This window comes from Hordeum vulgare, chromosome 3H (assembly GCF_904849725.1).
Source record: "Hordeum vulgare subsp. vulgare chromosome 3H, MorexV3_pseudomolecules_assembly, whole genome shotgun sequence".
Lineage (NCBI taxonomy): Eukaryota > Viridiplantae > Streptophyta > Magnoliopsida > Poales > Poaceae > Hordeum > Hordeum vulgare.
This window is the reverse complement of record NC_058520.1, coordinates 489695352-489715792: the sequence shown is the minus strand read 5'-3', so window position 1 is coordinate 489715792 and position 20441 is coordinate 489695352. Positions and strand designations below refer to the sequence as shown.

Genomic DNA, 20441 nt, shown 5'->3' with positions numbered 1-20441 from the left:
GTCTCGTCTGTTGCAACAAAGCGGACACCACTATTTTGGTTGGTGCTCTTTTTATCTTGGGCAACCGTGTAAAATGTATTCCCATTTATCTCATACCCTTGGAAAGTACATATAGTCGAAGATGGCGGCCTGGCCAAACAGTACAGCTGATCTCCAACGGTGTCGTCATTCATGAGATGTGTCTGCAACCAACTGCCGAAAGTCTTCTCGTGTTCCCCTTTAATCCAAGAGTCAGCCTTCCCCGGGTTTTCAGGGCGTAGAATATTCTTGTGTCTCACGATATACGGAGCCACCACGATGGAATTGTGTAGAACTGTGTAGTGTGCTTGAGAGAAAGAATGCCCGTCCATACATACTTTTGCTTTCCTTCCTAGTGTGCCTTTTCCTGTCAGCCTACCCTCATACCGAGATTCAGGAACACCAATCGGCTTAAGGTCAGGAAGAAAGTCCACACAAAACTCAATGACCTCCTCTGTTCCATAGCCCTTGGAGATGCTTCCTTCTGGCCTAGCACGGTTATGAACATATTTCTTTAAGACTCCCATGAACCTCTCGAAGGGGAACATATTGTGTAGAAACACAGGACCGAGAATTCTAATCTCTTCGACTAGGTGACCTAGGAGGTGTGTCATTATATTGAAGAAGGATGGCGGGAACAACAACTCAAAGCTGACCAGACATTGGACCACATCAATCTGTAACCCTAATAGACTTTCTCGATCGATTACCTTCTGAGAAATTGCATTGAGGAATGCACATACCTTCACAATTGCCAGGCGAACATTTTCCGGTAGAATTCCCCTCAATGCAACCGGAAGCAATTGCGTCATAAGCACGTGGCAGTCATGAGACTTTAGGTTTTGAAATTTTTTGTCTTTCATATTTACGATTCCCTTTATATTCGACGAGAAGCCAGTCGGGACCTTGATACTGAAAAGGACTTCAAAGAAGATTTCCTTCTCTTCCTTAGTAAGAGCGTAGCTGGCACGCCCTTGAAACTGCCCTGGATGCATGCCATCTCTTCCTTTACGACGTTCCTGGTCCTCCCGTGCTTCCGGTGTATCTTTTGACTTCCCATACAAGCCCATGAAGCCTAGAATATTCACGCAGAGATTCTTCGTCAGGTGCATCACGTCGATTGCCGAGCGGACCTCATGGACTTCCTAGTAGGGTAGCTCCCAAAATATAGATTTCTTCTTCCACATGGGTACGCGCTTATCAGGGCCGTTAGGAACAGGTTGGCTGCCAGGACCCTTTCCAAAGATTACTTTTAAATCTTTGACCATATCGAATACCTCAGCACCAGTACGGATGACAAGCTTCCCCCGAGGTTCTGCCTTGCCATTGAAATGCTTGCCTTTTTTCTTTAAGGGATGCTTGGGCGGAAGAAAACGACGATTGTACAGGTACACATTCTTCCTACATTTGTCCAGATATATACTTTCTATCTGATCCAAACAGTGCGTGCATGCATTCTATCCCTTGTTTGACTGTCCTGAAATGTTACTAAGAGCAGGCCAATCATTGATGGTTACGAAAAGCAACGCTCGAAGTTCAAATTCCTCTTGTTTGTGCTTGTCCCACACACGTACACCTGGTTCGGCCCACAGCTATAAAAGTTCATCAACTAATGGCCTTAGGTACACATCAATATCGTTGCCGGGTTGCTTTGGACCTTGGATAAGCACTGGCATCATAATGAACTTCCGCTTCATGCACAACCAAGGAGGAAGGTTGTAGATACATAGAGTAACGGGCCAGGTGTTGTGACTGCAACTCTGCTCCCCAAAAGGATTCATGCCATTTGTACTCAGACCAAACCATAAGTTCCTTGCGTCAGCTGCAAATCTCGGGAACTCTCTCTCGATTTCTCTCCACTGCCGACCATCAGCGGTGTGCCTCAACTTATCGTCTTTCATACAATCTTCCATGTGCCATCGCAACAACTTCGCATGATCTTTATTTCTGAACAAACGTTTCAACCGTGGTATTATAGGAGCATACCACATCACCTTGGCAGGAACCCTCTTCCTGGGTGGCTCGCCCTCAATATCACCAGGGTCATCTTTTCTGATCTTATACCGCAATGCAGTGCATACCGGGCATTTATCCATATTCTCGTACTTCTCACCGCGGTAGAGGATGCAGTCATTAGGGCATGCATGTATCTTCTGCACGTCTAATCCTAGAGGGCACACAAGCTTCTTTGCTTCGTACGTGCTGGCGAGCAATTCGTTCTTTCTTGGAAGCATCTTCTTCATCAGTACCAGCAACTTTTCGAATGACGAGTTAGTCATACCGGTCTCTGCCTTCCACTTCAGCAATTCCAGTGTGCTACCCAGCTTCTTCTGGCCATCTTCACAAGTTGGGTACAACAATTTGTTGTGGCCCTATAACATCTGCTCGAACTGCAACCTCTCCTTTTTCTATGTCGCAACCTCGCCGTGCATCAGAAATGACCCGGCCAAGATCATCAGCGGGCTCATCTGGTTCCCGTTCTTCATCCTGATCTTCTTCTTCATTGTCTTCCATTGCGGTATCAGCATACTCAGGGAACATAGATCGGTAGTTGTCATCATCATTCTCTTCTTCTTCATCGTCGTCTTCCATCATAACCCCTCTTTCTCCATGCTTGGTCCAAACATTATAGCCCGACATAAAACCGGACCGAAGCAGGTGGCTCTGAATGACTCTTGAGGAAGTGTAATCCTTCTCATTCCGACATTCAACACATGGACAAAACATATAGCCACCACCATGCTTGTTCGCATCGGCTGCATCTCGAAAAGAATGCACACCTTCTCTGTAAGCGGCTGTGCGTCGATCACCGTACATCCATGGATGGCTCATCTGCGTTATACGACAGTATATCAAAAACAATCACGATCCTAAAAATTAGTACCGCACGGTCTAAACGAGGAAATATAGTTTCTAACCTTTTAGAATAAGTAGAAATAAAGAGGAAGAGGTTTAAACGTGGCTCGGGCATCTCATATCGTAGTTGTGTTCGGTGAACTGAAGCAGCATCGCTCTAACACACATTTCAACAAACACCTCTAGTGCATCCAAAAAAAATGGAGAGCTAGCACACACCCACACTCTTCCATCCAAGAAAAATGCAAGGAAGAGGGGAGAGGGGGGATGTGCCCAATATATATAGGCAGAGGACTTTAGTCCCGGTTTGAGACACAAACCGGGACTAAAGGTGGCGCACATGCGGGCTGCACACTGCGTAGCCCTTTAGTCCCGGTTTGAGACACAAACTGGGACTAAAGGATCCTTGCGAGCCGAGACCAAAGCCTCGCGGGCGGCATTGCGATTTGGGGCGACGTGGCCGGGCCTTTAGTCCCGGCCCAGAGGGAGGCCGGGACTAAAGGGTCCAGGCCAAAGGCCCGTTTTCCACTAGTGAGGGGCGAAATTAGAACGGGTTACCCCTAGGGCTAAATTAGCTTTAGTGTTGTATTTTAGGAATTTTTTGTATTTTGTAAATAGGTATTACAAAGATTATTATTACTACACCTAGGGCTATAGCCTTATGTGCCTAGGCCTGATTCCGTCACTGCGTCCATGCATACAGATTTTCCCAGGTACTCCCTCCGTTCCAAAATATAAGACCTTTTAGAGATTTCACTAGAAGACTACATACGGAGCAAAATGAGTGAATCTATACTCTAAAATATGTCTATGTACATTCGTATGTAGTACATAGTGCAATCTCTAAAATGTTTTATATTTAGGAACGGAGGGAGTATTAGTAAGGAAATATGAAGAAAGACGAATATTTAAACAACAAGGTACATAACTTGTATTGTGTAGAAGTCTATTTATTTTTCGCGAGAAGAAATCTATTTTGTACCTTAGTTAATTTCCCCGATCGAACCAAATACCTCAAGAAAAGGTTCAAACCGACATTGCAACTTCCCCCTTACATATTTGTTCTTTGCAGTGCTTCGCCATCAGCCAATGGATCGCATATACAGTTATGATCATCATGGCGGAAGGGCCACTAGGCACAAAATTATTTGGTTTGTGCGTTATTTGGGCTCTCATGATTGGAATATTCTGCCTTACGTTTGCAGCAGATTCGGACACAATGGAAACCTAATATCTTCCCTCGAGGACTGGTTTTCTTGGTTGGAGTAATGGTATACACATGATCTTTTTGCATTTATAATGTATGTCATGTACTCCTTTTGCCGCGGTTTAGAAGACGCGCATGAACAATCTCTGAGATCAAGATGAATCTTGATTGACTTTTTTTTTACAAGTGCTCATACAATAACCGTACGACGCATAATTATTTGAAAAGATAATACATAATAACTCAAGCAACCACTAAAAGAGGAGTGCATAGACTCCTTTTGTGGCAGCCTACTAGCACTCTTAATTAATCAAGTAATAAATGTCACGCGCCTTAATCCTCTTCTATTCTGAAAATGCATGTAAACGGAACCGCGTTTTTTAAACCATGACGGAGGGAATATAGTTTTTATTATGGATACATCAACATGTTCTTTTATTGCAAATTAGTAATCATGCACGTGCTAATGTAAACTTAAATAAAACATACATTATGACAAAGTTTTGTAAAGAGAGAAAAAGAAGGAACGATGTTAAATGCCAATAGATATTGCAGTGACTGAACATGCGGTTACTTATGCTATTAGGCAAAAAAAAGGCCTAAGAGAACAAGCATCGGCAGCTGCAGCTTTTTATTTCCATATTTCTCTCAACTCCAACATTATTAAATTTGGCATCATCATGCAACTACTACCTCCGTCACGGTTTTTTATTTCCATATTTCTCTCAACTCCAACATTATTAAATTTGGCATCATCATGCAACTACTACCTCCGTCACGGTTTAGAAGGCACAGTAAAATTTACGTGTATTTCTATAATAGACAAGGTTTAAGGCACATTGCATTAATCTTAGCTCCTAATTAGTACTTCGTTGTACTATTTTTATATGCATGCGTAGTGTGAATGCTATTGTTTAACTCATTTCACAGCCAATCAATAACCACCTAAGTTCTAGAGAATTTCATGCACATCTTGTAAACCATGACAAAGGGAGTACTTATCAATAGGTAAATCATGATGTATTAGGACAAGTGTGCAAGCCATAACTCAAGCTAGATGACACTTCATTTTATTAAATGAATCAAATGTTCTGGAAATTAATTTAACAAGAGGAATTAGAGGGTTGATGAGCAATAACCTGAAACAACATCTTTTGCTGAAGAAAAACAATCAGCAACAACAACTACTATGTGGCCTCTGTTTGTGTCATGTGTAACACCCTCGCATGTTGGCCTCTGTTTGTGTCACGTGTAACACCCTCGCATGTACCCTGAACACAAATGTGAAAGCGGGTACATTCATAAGATATCATTTGCCAAAGATGAGGCCCCATGCAATAACCAGGCCTCCTGGAATAGAAAGACCAATTAGATGTTTTGGGAGGACATCACGGGGAATTTTTAAATGCATCCAAGAAGCATGGACATATGTTGAATGAACCTTACGTATCGGTTGTCATAGTGATACGTTTGACAATACTATGTTCTGAATAGAAAACCGGCTCTGCAAATTAGCAGAAGTATGCCTTCATAAAACATGACGACCATCCATTATAGTTTAGATCTTGGATTCTAATAACTTGACTCGCAAAAAGGGGAAGCGATGTATATATTGCAACTTTGCAAGCAGAAACACAACTTCCTAATTTTTAACGTGCAAAAAAATCAAAGTCGATTGTCCCGGACTCCTCCATTCTGAATAGCAGTTCGAACAATGTTGCAACCAACTTTTTCAACGATAACAAATTTAGGCTCGCCCATGCGACGTCATAAGGTAAAATATCCAGCAGTAGGAAAACCGACTTGCATAGATGAAATTAGTTACTTGCTTCACCTAGTATTGTTTGGCAAAATGATCCGGGTAACTGATTGAACCATAATGCATCATTGACGTTCTGCATCACTGCATGAGTAAACCCATCAACACTCAAGCACCACAACAGTAACAGAGTAGATAACAAATTTTTTTTCTATATGAGAAAAGGAGCGTTCGGACATTATGGTGCTATATGCAAACCCAAGAAGCATCTGTGTGAAATTAAGGATCGCCAACTTATTGCAAAGAACAACACCATCCAGTTAATTCACTTGATGATGTACGCAACATCTTATATTTATAATGATTAAATTGAGTTACCTAAACTTCTGAACATAGTTTAACTAAGACGTCCCTTTACTTTTTACCCCAGACTAATAGGTTACTTGGTTAGAAACAACACTTTCTTCACATAAATCTGAAGGAGACAACCATTGCCAAATGGAATACACCTTACCAAAATAATCTAAGGGAGGCAATAATTACAAAACTTCATATAGTTCAACAGAGAAATATTAGAACAGAAACTACATATGCCTAATTTGACAATACCTGAGTGCACTCTTTATCTACTACCCCTTAAAAGGGACGAAAGGGCATATCCAAATTATGATCTCAGTCGTCTAATCATGTGATCAATGGTCTAAAATCTCGGTTAACTAAACTAGTAAGCTGCACGTGCAACGCACGTTTCAACTAATATTACTGGTTGCTATGAGAATTAACATGTTCAGAAAGATACTTGAATGGTACAATTATTTTAGAAATAAACTGTAATTTAAATGAGCTTTAAGATATGCTACAGTTTAACCCGCACACTATTGTGAAGACACAACTAATTATCCTAGTATTTCTTATGTGTTTACACAATTCTTAACGTGGCAAAAGCTTACAAGGTGCAATGCATGTCTAGAATGTTATAAATTATATTTGCAGGTGCAGAAATTGTTTTAGAAACATAACGGAAATTTAGGAAACCTCAAGACACCATATAAAAACTACAAGATAGAAATAGTGAATGGCACGAGCTGCACTTGCCGGTTAAAGTCTGGAACCACTTCCTCAAAAAAAAAGTCTGGAACCACGAAGGGACAAGAGAAACGTAGCAAGCACCAGCTCTTACCCGACGTACAAGCGAGACGAAACAATACACTCAGGCTGTTAAATGACAGTGAAACGGCTACAGCAACACAAGTGATTGATTGAGGTGTGAAACACGAGACATAAAAACGAATCTGGCAACTCATACAAAAAGATAAAGCATCTCGCTTACTCTTTAACAACAGCTAACTGCGCAGAAGACCATCATCAAATCAAATCATGAACATGTGATTTATTTCAGAGACGGTACACTGTCGGTTGTTCTTGGTACAAAATTCTTGTAGCTATGTACAGTTTGGTTAGGCCTCCGCTGGGACACGGCAACAGTACAACATTAGAAACGGGCGACCCAGTTGCTGTGGCTCAGGAAACTTCGGTGTTCGTCAGGCGTCTGCCTATCGATACAGGGCCACCATAGCACCGCTCAAAGAGGCTCTAGGTGAGTACTAAAAACCGGAGGAAGGAGCAGAGTGGCCGCTACAGGCAAAAGGGTCGGCATCGAAGCTGAAAAGGAATAGCGTCATCGCTGATCTCACTCCCTTTGGCTAAATCAGGGCACATTGGGTACTACAAGTGATACAGTGGCAAAATCGTTACCGGAATCATGTTAGGTGCCGAACCCGAACAGCGACTTGCTCCTGCTGCCGCCTTCGCCGTACTGTTCGTTCCATTGTCTTTGCTTGTTCATGCTCGTGGCGTCGAAAGCAACGGACGGGCTCACCTGCATGGTGGGAGAGAAAACAATCAAACATGAAACATAAAGTCATCCAACTTTAAGGGCGCAGTCAACAGACGGTTTGTTTCTAATTACCTTGGCTTTCACTTGGACAAAGTCATCTAGCTTTAAGGACCTTAAAGAAGTTTTCCTACTGCCCGCAGACCCCTAAGCGAAAGTGATAACCAGGTGAGCAAAGACATGACGAGAAAGATCCACGGTGAATAAACTTGGAATGCAACAAGTAATACTGAAAGCAAGGAAATTCCACCTTCTTTTCTTCTTCTAGCAGTTCATGAACTGGCCTGTACGCTGCAGCTACACATAGGTTCTGCAGAAAATGTGCCAAGCAAGTTACAAATAGGTGAAATAGGTGGACAGCAGATAATGTGGCACGCAAAGAAGAAGAATAGAACATTTTTGGATGACTTGAGCATGATACCTTCAAATCACTCCTAGAGTAACCTTCTATTGCATTGGCTAGTTCGTCGAATCCAAATTCAGATTCTAGGTTTTCTTTGGCAAGTAAAATCTTGAGAATTTTCATCCTATTCTGCGCATCCGGAAGGTCGACGTATATCCTGTGGGTCATCTTGACATATCATCACATTTAAGTCACTCGAGCCAAAACAATACTTTCCCAGGCACAACACAAGCACATCAATGCAGATTGTACCTCCTAGGCAAACACCGTATTATAGTGTCATCTAGATCGAACGAACGATTTGTTGCACCAAGAATAAGGATCCTTTGACTATCTTTGGACCTTAGACCATCCCAAGCTGCCATAAATTCATTGCGCATCCTTCTCGTTGCTTCATGTTCCATTGCACCACCCCTTGCACCAAGTAAGTTGTCAACCTGCCATTAGCAAACCAAGATTGCACGAGTCGGGAGATTACGCATGACCTGTCAAAATGATAAGGATGCCGTCCTGAATATAAAACACCTACTTCAGTATGTTTGATAAATGAAAACTCACCTCATCCACAAATATGATAACAGGAGCTAGCCGACTTGCAAACGAGAAAAGGGCTTTGGTGAGCTTCTTAGTGTCTCCAAACCACTGTTGACAGAAAAATGATGGTAGTGAATTAAAGTTGTGAAATAATGGATGCATTTCAGGAAAAGAAAATTCACACAAGAGATGAGCTTCGATATTTGGCTTCATTCATGTAAAGCAGCAGCCCGCACTCAAGCAGCAGGGAGAAACTTGTTGGAATTATGCCCTAGAGGCAATAATAAATATAGTTATTATTATAATTCCTATATCAACATAATCGTTTATTATCCATGCTATAATCGTATTGAATGAAGACTTATATACATGTGTGGATACATAGACAAAACACTGTCCCTAGCAAGCCTCTAGTTGGCTAGCCAGTTGATCAAAGATAGTCAGGGTCTTCTGATTATGAACAAGGTGTTGTTGCTTGATAACTGGATCACGTCATTAGGAGAATCTTGTGATGGACTAGACCCAAACTAATAGGCGTAGCATATTGATCGTGTCATTTTGTTGCTACTGTTTTCTGCGTGTCAAGTATTCGTTCCTATGACCATGAGATCATATAACTCACTGACACCGGAGGAATGCTTTGTCTGTATCAAACGTCGCAACGTAACTAGGTGACTATAAAGATTCTCTACAGGTATCCCCGAAGGTGTTCGTTGATTTAGTATGGATCGAGACTGGGATTTGTCACTCCGTGTGACGGAGAGGTATCTCGGGGCCCACTCGGTAATACAACATCACACACAAGCCTTGCAAGAAATGTGACTTAGTGTAAGTTGCAGGATCTTGTATTACGGAACGAGTAAAGAGACTTGCCGGTAAACGAGATTGAAATAGGTGTGCGGATACTGACGATCGAATCTCGGGCAAGTAACATACCGAAGGACAAAGGGAATGACATACAGGATTATATGAATCCTTGGCACTGAGGTTCAAACGATAAGATCTTCATAGAATATGTAGGATCCAATATGGGCATCCAGGTCCCGCTATTGGATATTGACCGAGGAGTCTCTCGGGTCATGTCTACATAGTTCTCGAACCCGCAGGGTCTGCACACTTAAGGTTCGACGTTGTTTTATGCGTATTTGAGTTATATGGTTGGTTACCGAATGTTGTTCGGAGTCCCGGATGAGATCATGGATGTCACGAGGGTTTCCGGAATGGTCCAGAAACGAAGATTGATATGTAGGATGACCTCATTTGATTAACGGAAGGTTTTCGGAGTTACCGGGAATGTACCGGGAATGACGAATGGGTTCTGGATGTTCACCGGGGGGGGCAAACCACCCCGGGGAAGCCCATAGGCCTTGGGGGTGGTGCACCAGCCCTTAGTGGGCTGGTGGGACAGCCCAAGAAGGCCCTATGCGCCATAGGAAGAAAATCAAAGAGAAAAGAAAGAAAAAAGAGGAGGTGGGAAAAGGGGGAAGGACCCCTCCTTCCAAACCTAGTTGGACTCGGTTTGGAAGGGGAGGGTTGCCCCCCTTGGCTCGGCCGAACCCCTTGAGGGTCCTTGGACCCCAAGGCAAGGCTCCCCCTCTTCCCCCTATATATACCGAGGTTTTAGGGCTGATTTGAGACAACTTTGCCACGGCAGCCCGACCACATATTTCCACGGTTTTACCTCTAGATCGCGTTTCTGCGGAGCTCGGGCGGAGCCCTGCTGAGATAAGATCATTACCAACCTCCGGAGTGTCGTCACGCTGCCGGAGAACTCATCTACCTCTCAGTCTCTCTTGCTGGATCAAGAAGGCCGAGATCATCGTCGAGCTGTACGTGTGCTGAACGCGGAGGTGCCGTCCGTTCGGCACTAGATCGTGGGACTGATCGCGGGACGGTTCGCGGGGTGGATCGAGGGACGTGAGGACGTTCCACTACATCAACCGCGTTCACTAACGCTTCTGCTGTGCGGTCTACAAGGGTACGTAGATCGAATATCCCCTCTCGTAGATGGACATCACCATGATAGGTCTTCGTGCGCGTATGAAATTTTTTGTTTCCCATGCGACGTTCCCCAACAGTGGCATTATGAGCTAGGTTCATGCGTAGATGTCTTCTCGAGTAGAACACAAAAGTTTTTGTGGGCGGTGATGTGCGTTTTGCTTCCCTCCTTAGTCTTTTCTTGATTTCGCGGTATTGTTGGATTGAAGCGGCTTGGACCGACATTACTCGTACGCTTACGAGAGACTGGTTTCATCGCTACGAGTAACCCCGTTGCTCAAAGATGACTGGCAAGTCTCAGTTTCTCCAACTTTAGTTGAATCGGATTTGACCGAGGAGGTCCTTGTATAAGGTTAAATAGCAATTCATATATCTCCGTTGTGGTGTTTGCGTAAGTAAGATGCGATCCTACTAGATACCCATGGTCACCACGTAAAACATGCAACAACAAAATTAGAGGACGTCTAACTTGTTTTTGCAGGGTATGCTTGTGATGTGATATGGCCAACGATGTGATGTGATATATTGGATGTATGAAATGATCATGTTGTAATAGATAATATCGACTTGCACGTCGATGGTACGGCAACCGGCAGGAGCCATAGGGTTGTCTTTAAACTAACGTTTGTGCTTGCAGATGCATTTACTATTTTGCTAGGATGTAGCTTTAGTAGTAATAGCATGAGTAGCACGACAACCCCGATGGCGACACGTTGATGGAGATCATGGTGTGGCGCCGGTGACAAGAAGATCGTGCCGGTGCTTTAGGTGATGGAGATCAAGGAGCACGTGATGATGGCCATATCATGTCACTTATGAATTGCATGTGATGTTAATCCTTTTATGCACCTTATTTTGCTTAAAACGACGGTAGCATTATAAGGTGATCTCTCACTAAAATTTCAAGACGAAATTGTGTTCTCCCCGACTGTGCACCGTTGCTATAGTTCGTCGTTTCGAGACACCACGTGATGATCGGGTGTGATAGACTCAACGTTCACATACAACGGGTGCAAAACAGTTGCACACGCGGAACACTCGGGTTAAGCTTGACGAGCCTAGCATGTGCAGACATGGCCTCGGAACACATGAGACCAAAAGGTCGATCATGAATCATATAGATGATATGATTAGCATAGGGATGCTTACCACTGAAACTATACTCAACTCACGTGATGATCGGACTTGAGCTAGTGTAAGTGGATCATGAATCACTCAAATGACTAGAGAGATGTACTTTTTGAGTGGGAGTTTAGCGAGTAATTTGATTAAGTTAAACTCTAATTATCTTGAACATAGTCTAAGTCCACTTTGAATATATTTGTGTTGTAGATCATGGCTCACGCGACAGTCACCCTGAATTTTAATACGTTCCTAGAGAAAGCTAAGTTGAAAGATGATGGAAGCAACTTTGTAGACTGGGCTCGTAATCTTAAGCTAATCTTACAAGCTGGGAAGAAGGATTATGTCCTTAATGCTGCGCTAGGAGATGAACCACCCGCTACGGCTGACCAGGATGTTAAGAACGCTTGGTTAACACTTAAGGAGGATTACTCAGTAGTTCAATGTGCAGTATTGTATGGCTTAGAATCGGGACTTCAACGTCGCTTTGAGCGTCATGGAGCATTTGAGATGTTCCAGGAGTTGAAGTTCATCTTTCAGAAGAATGCCCGGATCGAGAGGTATGAGACCTCCGATAAATTCTATGCTTGCAAGATGGAGGAGAACTCGTCTGTCAGTGAACATGTGCTCAAAATGTCTGGGTACTCAAACCGTCTAGCTGAGCTGGGGATTGAACTCCCACAAGAGACTATCACTGACAGAATCCTTCAATCACTGCCGCCAAGCTATAAAGGCTTTGTGTTGAATTACAACATGCAAGGGATGAACAAGTCACCCGGCAAGTTGTTTGCGATGCTGAAAGTCGCAGAGTCTGAACTCCGTAAAGAGCATCAAGTGTTGATGGTGAATAAGACCACTAGTTTCAAGAGAAACGGCAAAGGCAAGAAGGGTAATTCAAGGAAGAGCGGCAACACTGTTGCCAATCCGACGAAGAAACCCAAAGCTGGATCTAAGCCTGAAACAGAGTGTTACTGTTGCAAGGGTATGGGTCACTGGAAGCGCAACTGCCCCAAGTATCTGGCTGATAAGAAGGCGGCCAAAGAAAAATCAGGTATATTTGATATACATGTTATTGATGTGTACTTAACCGGCTCTAGTAGTAGTGCCTGGGTATTCGATACCGGTTCTGTTGCTCATATTTGCAACTCGAAACAGGAATTGCGGAATAGACGAAGGCTGGCGAAAGATGAAGTGATGATGCGCGTAGGAAATGGTTCCAAGGTTGATGCAATCGCCGTCGGCACAGCTTCACTTCAGTTACCATCAGGATTAGTTATGAACTTGAATCATTGTTATTTAGTGCCTGCGTTGAGCATGAACATTATATCTGGATCTTGTTTATTGCGAGACGGTTACTCTTTTAAGTCAGAGAATAATGGTTGTCCTATTTCTATGAGTAACATCTTTTATGGTCATGCACCCAATGTGAGAGGATTGTTCATATTGAATCTTGATAGTGGTACACACATACATAACATTGAGACCAAAAGAATTAGAGTTAACAATGATAGCGCCATATTTTTGTGGCACTGCCGCTTAGGTCATATTGGTGTAAAGCGCATGAAGAAACTCCATGCCGATGGACTTTTGGAGTCACTTGACTTTGATTCACTTGACACGTGCGAACCATGCCTCATGGGCAAGATGACTAAAACTCCGTTCTCCGGAACAATGGAGCGTGCAAGTGACTTGTTGGAAATCATACATACCGATGTGTGCGGTCTGATGAGCGTAGAGGCACGTGACGGATATCGTTATTTTCTCACCTTCACTGACGATTTGAGTAGATATGGTTATGTCTACTTAATGAAGCACAAGTCTGAAACATTTAAAAAGTTCAAGCAATTTCAGAGTGAAGTTGAAAATCATCGTAACAAGAAGATCAAGTTCCTACGGTCTGATCGTGGGGGTGAATATCTGAGTTTCGAGTTTGGTGCTCACTTAAGACAATGTGGAATTGTTTCACAGTTGACACCGCCTGGAACACCACAGCGTAATGGTGTGTCCGAACGTCGTAATCGTACTTTATTAGAGATGGTGCGATCTATGATGTCTCTTACCGATTTGTCGTTATCGTTTTGGGGTTATGCATTAGAAACAGCTGCATTCACTTTAGATAGGGCACCATCAAAATCCGTTGAGACGACACCATACGAAGTGTGGTATGGCAAAAGGCCAAAGTTGTCGTTTCTTAAAGTTTGGGGATGTGATGCTTATGTCAAAAAGCTTCAGCCTGAAAAGCTGGAACCCAAAGCGGAAAAGTGCATCTTCATAGGTTACCCAAAAGAGACAGTTGAGTACACCTTCTATCTCCGAGGACAAAGTGTTTGTTGCTAAGAACGGAGCTTTTCTCGAGAAGGAGTTTCTCTCGAGAGAATTGAGTGGGAGGAAGATAGAACTTGATGAGGTTGTCGAACCTCTCATCCCTCTAGATGGTGGCGCAGGGCAAGAGGAAACCTCTGTCATTGCAATGCCGGTTGAGGAGGAAGTTAATGATGATGATCATGAAACTCCGGTTCAAGTTCCTGTCGAACCACGCAGGTCGACGAGACCACGTGCTGCTCGAGAGTGGTATGGTAATCCCGTTTTGTCAATCATGTTGTTAAACAACAATGAACCTGCAAATTATGAAGAAGCAATGGTGGGCCCAGATTCCAACAAATGGCTAGAGGCCATGAAGTCCGAGATAGGATCCATGTATGAGAACAAAGTATGGACTTTGGAAGTACTACCTGAGGGCCGCAAGGCTATTCAGAACAAATGGATCTTTAAGAAGAAGACGGACGCTGACGGCAATGTGACCATTTATAAAGCTCGACTTGTGGCAAAGGGTTTTTCACAAGTTCAAGGAGTTGACTACGATGAGACATTCTCACCCGTAGCGATGCTTAAGTCCGTCAGAATCATGTTAGCAATAGCTGCATTTTTTGATTATGAAATCTAGCAGATGGATGTCAAAACGGCGTTCCTTAACGGTTTCCTTAAGGAAGAGTTGTACATGATGCAACCTGAAGGTTTTGTCGATCCTAAGAATGCTAACAAGGTGTGCAAGCTCCAGCGATCCATTTATGGGCTGGTGCAAGCATCTCGGAGTTGGAACAAACGCTTTGATGAGGTGATCAAAGCATTTGGGTTTATACAAGTGGTTGGAGAATCTTGTATTTACAAGAAAGTGAGTGGGAGCTCTGTGGCATTTCTATGTGGATGACATATTGCTGATTGGAAACAAAGTAGAGTTTTTGGAGAGCATAAAGGATTACTTGAATAAAAGTTTCTCTATGAAGGACCTAGGAGAAGCTGCTTACATTCTAGGCATTAAGATCTAGAGGGATAGATCAAAACGCCTGATAGGACTTTCACAAAGCACATACCTTGATAAAGTTTTGAAGAGGTTCAAAATGGAACAATCCAAGAAAGGGTTCTTGCCAGTTTTACAAGGTACGAGATTGAGTAAGACTCAGTGCCCAGCAACTGATGAGGATAGAGAGCATATGAGCACCGTCCCCTATGCTTCGGCCATAGGTTCTATCATGTATGCAATGTTGTGCACTAGACCGGACGTTAGCTTGGCCATAAGTATGGCAGGCAGGTTCCAGAGTAATCCAGGAGTAGATCACTTGATGGCGGTCAAGAATATCCTGAAGTACCTGAAAAGGACTAAGGAGATGTTTCTCGTGTATGGAGGTGACAAAGAGCTCGCCGTAAAGGGTTACGTCGATGCAAGCTTTGACACAGATCCGGACGACTCTAAGTCGCAGACCGGATACGTATTTATTCTTAATGGGGGTGCGGTAAGCTGGTGCAGTTCCAAGCAAAGCGTCGTAGCAGATTCTACATGTGAAGCGGAGTACATGGCTGCCTCGGCGGCGGCTAAGGAGGGTGTATGGATGAAGCAGTTCATGACGGACCTTGGAGTAGTGCCAAGCGCACTGAATCCAATAACCTTGTTCTGTGACAACACGGGTGCCATTGCCCTAGCAAAGGAACCACGGTTTCACAAGAAGTCCAAACATATCAAATGACGCTTCAACCTCATCCGCGACTACGTCGAAGGGGAGGACGTAAATATATGCAAAGTGCACACGGATCTGAATGTAGCAGACCCGCTGACTAAACCTCTTCCACGGGCAAAGCATGATCAACACCAGAACTGTATGGGTGTTAGATTTATTACAATGTAATTCACATGATGATGTGAGGGCTAGATTATTGACTCTAGTGCAAGTGGGAGACTGTTGGAATTATGCCCTAGAGGCAATAATAAATATAGTTATTATTATAATTCCTGTATCAAGATAATCATTTATTATCCATGCTATAATTGTATTGAATGAAGACTTATATACATGTGTGGATACATAGACAAAACACTGTCCCTAGCAAGCCTCTAGTTGGCTAGCCAGTTGATCAAAGATAGTCAGGGTCTTCTGATTATGAACAAGGTGTTGTTGCTTGATAACTGGATCACGTCATTAGGAGAATCACATGATGGACTAGACCCAAACTAATAGACGTAGCATATTGATCGTGTCATTTTGTTGCTACTGTTTTCTGCGTGTCAAGTATTTGTTCCTATAACCATGAGATCATATAACTCACTGACACTGGAGGAATGCATTGTGTGTATCCAACATCGCAACGTAACTGGGTGACTATAAAGATGCTCTACAGGTATCTCCGAAGGTGTTCGTTGAGTTAGTATGGATCGAGACTGGGATTTGTCACTCCGTGTGACGGAGAGGTATCTCGGGGCCCACTCGGTAATACAACATCACACACAAGCCTTGCAAGCAATGTGACTTGGTGTAAGTTGCGGGATCTTGTATTACGGAACGAGTAAAGAGACTTGCTGGTAAACGAGATTGAAATAGGTATGCGGATACTAACGATCGAATCTCGGGCAAGGAACATACCGAAGGACAAAGGGAATGACATATGGGATTATATGAATCCTTGGCACTGAGGTTCAAACGATAAGATCTTCGTAGAATATGTAGGATCCAATATGGGCATCCAGGTCCCGCTATTGGATATTGACCGAGGAGTCTCTCGGGTCATGTCTACATAGTTCTCGAACCCGTAGGGTCTGCACACTCAAGGTTCGACGTTGTTTTATGCGTATTTGAGTTATATGGTTGGTTACCGAATGTTGTTAGGAGTCCCGGATGAGATCACAGACGTCACAAGGGTTTCCGGAATGGTCCGAAAACGAAGATTGATATATAGGATGACCTCATTTGATTACCGGAAGGTTTTCGGAGTTACCGGGAATGTACCGGGAATGACGAATGGGTTCCGGGTGTTCACCGGGGGGGGGGGGGGCAACCCACCCCGGGGAAGCCCATAGGCCTTGGGGGTGGTGCACCAGCCCTTAGTGGGCTGGTGGGACAGCCCAAGAAGGCCCTATGCGCCATAGGAAGAAAATCAAAGAGAAAAGAAAAAAAAAGAGGAGGTGGGAAAAGGGGGAAGGACCCCTCCTTCCAAACCTAGTTGGACTCGTTTTGGAAGGGGAGGGTTGCTCCCCTTGGCTCGGCCGAACCCCTTGAGGGTCCTTGGACCCCAAGGCAAGGCTCCCCCTCTTCCCCCTATATATACCGAGGTTTTAGGGCTGATTTGAGACAACTTTGCCACGGCAGCCCGACCACATATCTCCACGGTTTTACCTCTAGATCGCGTTTCTGCGGAGCTCGGGCGGAGCCCTGCTGAGATAAGATCATTACCAACCTCCGGAGTGTCGTCACGCTGCCGGAGAACTCATCTACCTCTCAGTCTCTCTTGCTGGATCAAGAAGGCCGAGATCATCGTCGAGTTGTACGTGTGCTGAACGCGGAGGTGCCGTCCGTTCGGCACTAGATCGTGGGACTGATCGCGGGACGGTTCGCGGGGTGGATCGAGGGACGTGAGGACGTTCCACTACATCAACCGCGTTCACTAACGCTTCTGCTGTGCGGTCTACAAGGGTACGTAGATCGAATATCCCCTCTCGTAGATGGACATCACCATGATAGGTCTTCCTGCGCGTAGGAAAATTTTTGTTTCCCATGCGACGTTCCCCAACAAAACTGTAGATCAATGCAGTGTTGAAATTAGTCTAGGAACTAAGAGAGATTTTGATGCCTTTCTTAATTATTTTGTGGCTTACTGGTTTCTGCTTTTGATTTTTTAAACTACTTTTAGTTCAGTCTTCTCATGTTATATTATCCTACACTTATTATATCTATTTTGTACTTATTTGGTAAGCTCATCCTTATGCCCACTAATAGACCTAAATTTATCATCTCTAACCTATGTTTATTTCTCCATTTTCTTATTGCACCATGAAGAAGGCTGACTTACAGACAGAACAGTGATGGCGGCGCTTACAAGAAGGTGGAAGGCGGCGAGGACGAGCGAGGCGGCGGCTACGGAGCCTCTGCTGCCACCGCTTTGGAGAAGTGGGCCCCAGGCGTAGACGACAACGGCGTAGTAGGAGGCGGCGACGAACGCCAGCATGAGGTACCCCAGAACCCGCAGCCCCTGAGCTCCTCCTCTTTGTCACATGTATCTTGGAAAAGTAGTCATCATGAAAGCTTTAGACGGAGTACAATGGGATTCCATTAGCTTTAGAAAAATCCTAGTACAAGCGAGCGTTCCAGTAGAAGATTAGTTTTGGAATCCACACCATACACAAATTAAATTCTATTTTTGTTATATAACTTATAATCTACATCAGAGAAATTATCAACAAAGTAAAGGACTTTAACGTGCAGCATCCCATGTGCATCCACGGTGCAACGCCTTACTCTAAACCTCTGCTGCTGCATGAGATGAAAAAAAGTTATTTAGAGGGTCGTACGAACACCAGAAATCCTGAAAGATAAAATATCTTTCCATCCAACAATCCTTTCAAGGGAACATGAGAAGCACAACATTGAATGGCCATTTCAGGTATATGCAAAGATTTGATCCTGGATTTGGTTTTAATGGAGGCGCGTACACCACTCAACCTTTGTATGCTTCTACTGTTACCTACAACAATGAGTTCCCCCAGCTTGGGTCGCCACAAATGTCTCTTGTTCCTGTTGAACAGCAGCAGCCTCATCCAATGGCTCAGCACATGCCTAGGCCCTGGTCGCCGGCTCAATCACCTAATGTCGTTGGTTACAGGCCTCCAGATGGTGTTATGCCACCCTACAGTCCTGGTCAAGCTGGTGCTCCTGTCAGGTCGTCTGTTTTCATGCATGCTTCCCAGCAATATGCTATGCCTTCACGCCCAGGAGTCACGTTTGTACATCCACAGGATTCTATGCGACCATTTGCACAGGTCCGTGTTTTCTCCTATCAGTCGTGTACTGAGCTGATTTCCTGGAGTAATCTTTTGATAGAGGTGGATTGTACAAATTAATACCACCACACCGATGTTCTGTATGTTCCATCGGTTCCTACTGACCATGATATATTATTATTATACCATTCCTGCTTATGACTGTTTTACTTCTTTTTATGTTTTTTGGCATACAATTCTCTTCAAGTAAGACAACTTTTGTTTTTGCTCCCAATGTTCAGTAATAGATATTTTTTTAACCATTTTAGTTTTATGTTTGGAGATGTAAAAAATGAGAGCAGAAAATTGGCTAAAATATGAGAGCAGAAATATACAGAGAGATCATATATGATGTTACAGTTGTTCTATCCATGGGCAGATCCAAATTAAAACTTGTAGCCTCACTATCCGAAGTTAATTTGTTGTGTATATTTAGCATCAGCGGGCATTCACTAAGATGGCATGGAGTGAGATTTCTAAGATAACCTACCACAGGTATTCAAGGCTAGCTTATTCACCACTAATCATTATGCTTAAAGTTGACGGCATATGTTTATATAACATTGGAGAAGAAGTGTAATTCACCACTAATCATTATGCTTAAAGTTGATGGCATTGGAGAAGAAGTGTAATATGCCATACTGTTTATATAACTCTTGAGGACCTAAAAACAGTATGGCATATTACACTTCTCCAATGTTATAGGGAATCACCTCACATTGAATAAAATGTGTGTCCAGTAGAGGAGCCAAGACTTTAGCCAGCTGAGGCACATACCCAAGCATCTGCCCACAATCAGACCCTGCATAAAGCACCTATCCATGGTATTAAGAAAAAAAATCAACATGAATGAGATGCCAACAGAAAATAAAACTAATTCATAAAGTATGGAAACCTTGACAGCATCAGGCTCCTTGGCATTCTGGGGGTCTTTTAAAATAGTAATGCTCATGCCTTCTTGTAGTTTAAAGTTTTCACGGAATCTCTGGCCCACTATGACAGTTTTAACAGCTAACGTGGTGCTAGAATCTGCGTTTGGAGATGCATCTGTACCGACAGAAGTTCTTCCTCCTGAGAGTGAGAAGGAAGAGGCCTTCTCAACTGCATCGTCATTTTCAACGTTCTTCGTAATTGCCAAACCAGCATTTGAAGGTGTACACCGTATTATGCATCTCGAAGATGCCAGGTGAACCATCCAGGCAACCGGTTAATAAGGCGGTTGCCCTATTCTCCGGACTTCCGGTGCCACTATTCATTGAGCAAAATTCTCTGTCAGTACATACATCTCCATTCGTCAGTCCCTTGTTTTGTGCCTTGTGAACATTGGTCACTATGTCGTGAGTAGGC

At 43.6% G+C, this 20441-nt stretch overlaps 1 pseudogene; it reads right to left on the bottom strand.

The window, feature by feature from the left end:
- Nucleotides 1-7566: 7566 nt before the first annotated feature.
- LOC123441911 lies at nucleotides 7567-18283 on the bottom strand (annotated as a pseudogene).
- Nucleotides 18284-20441: the final 2158 nt, after the last annotated feature.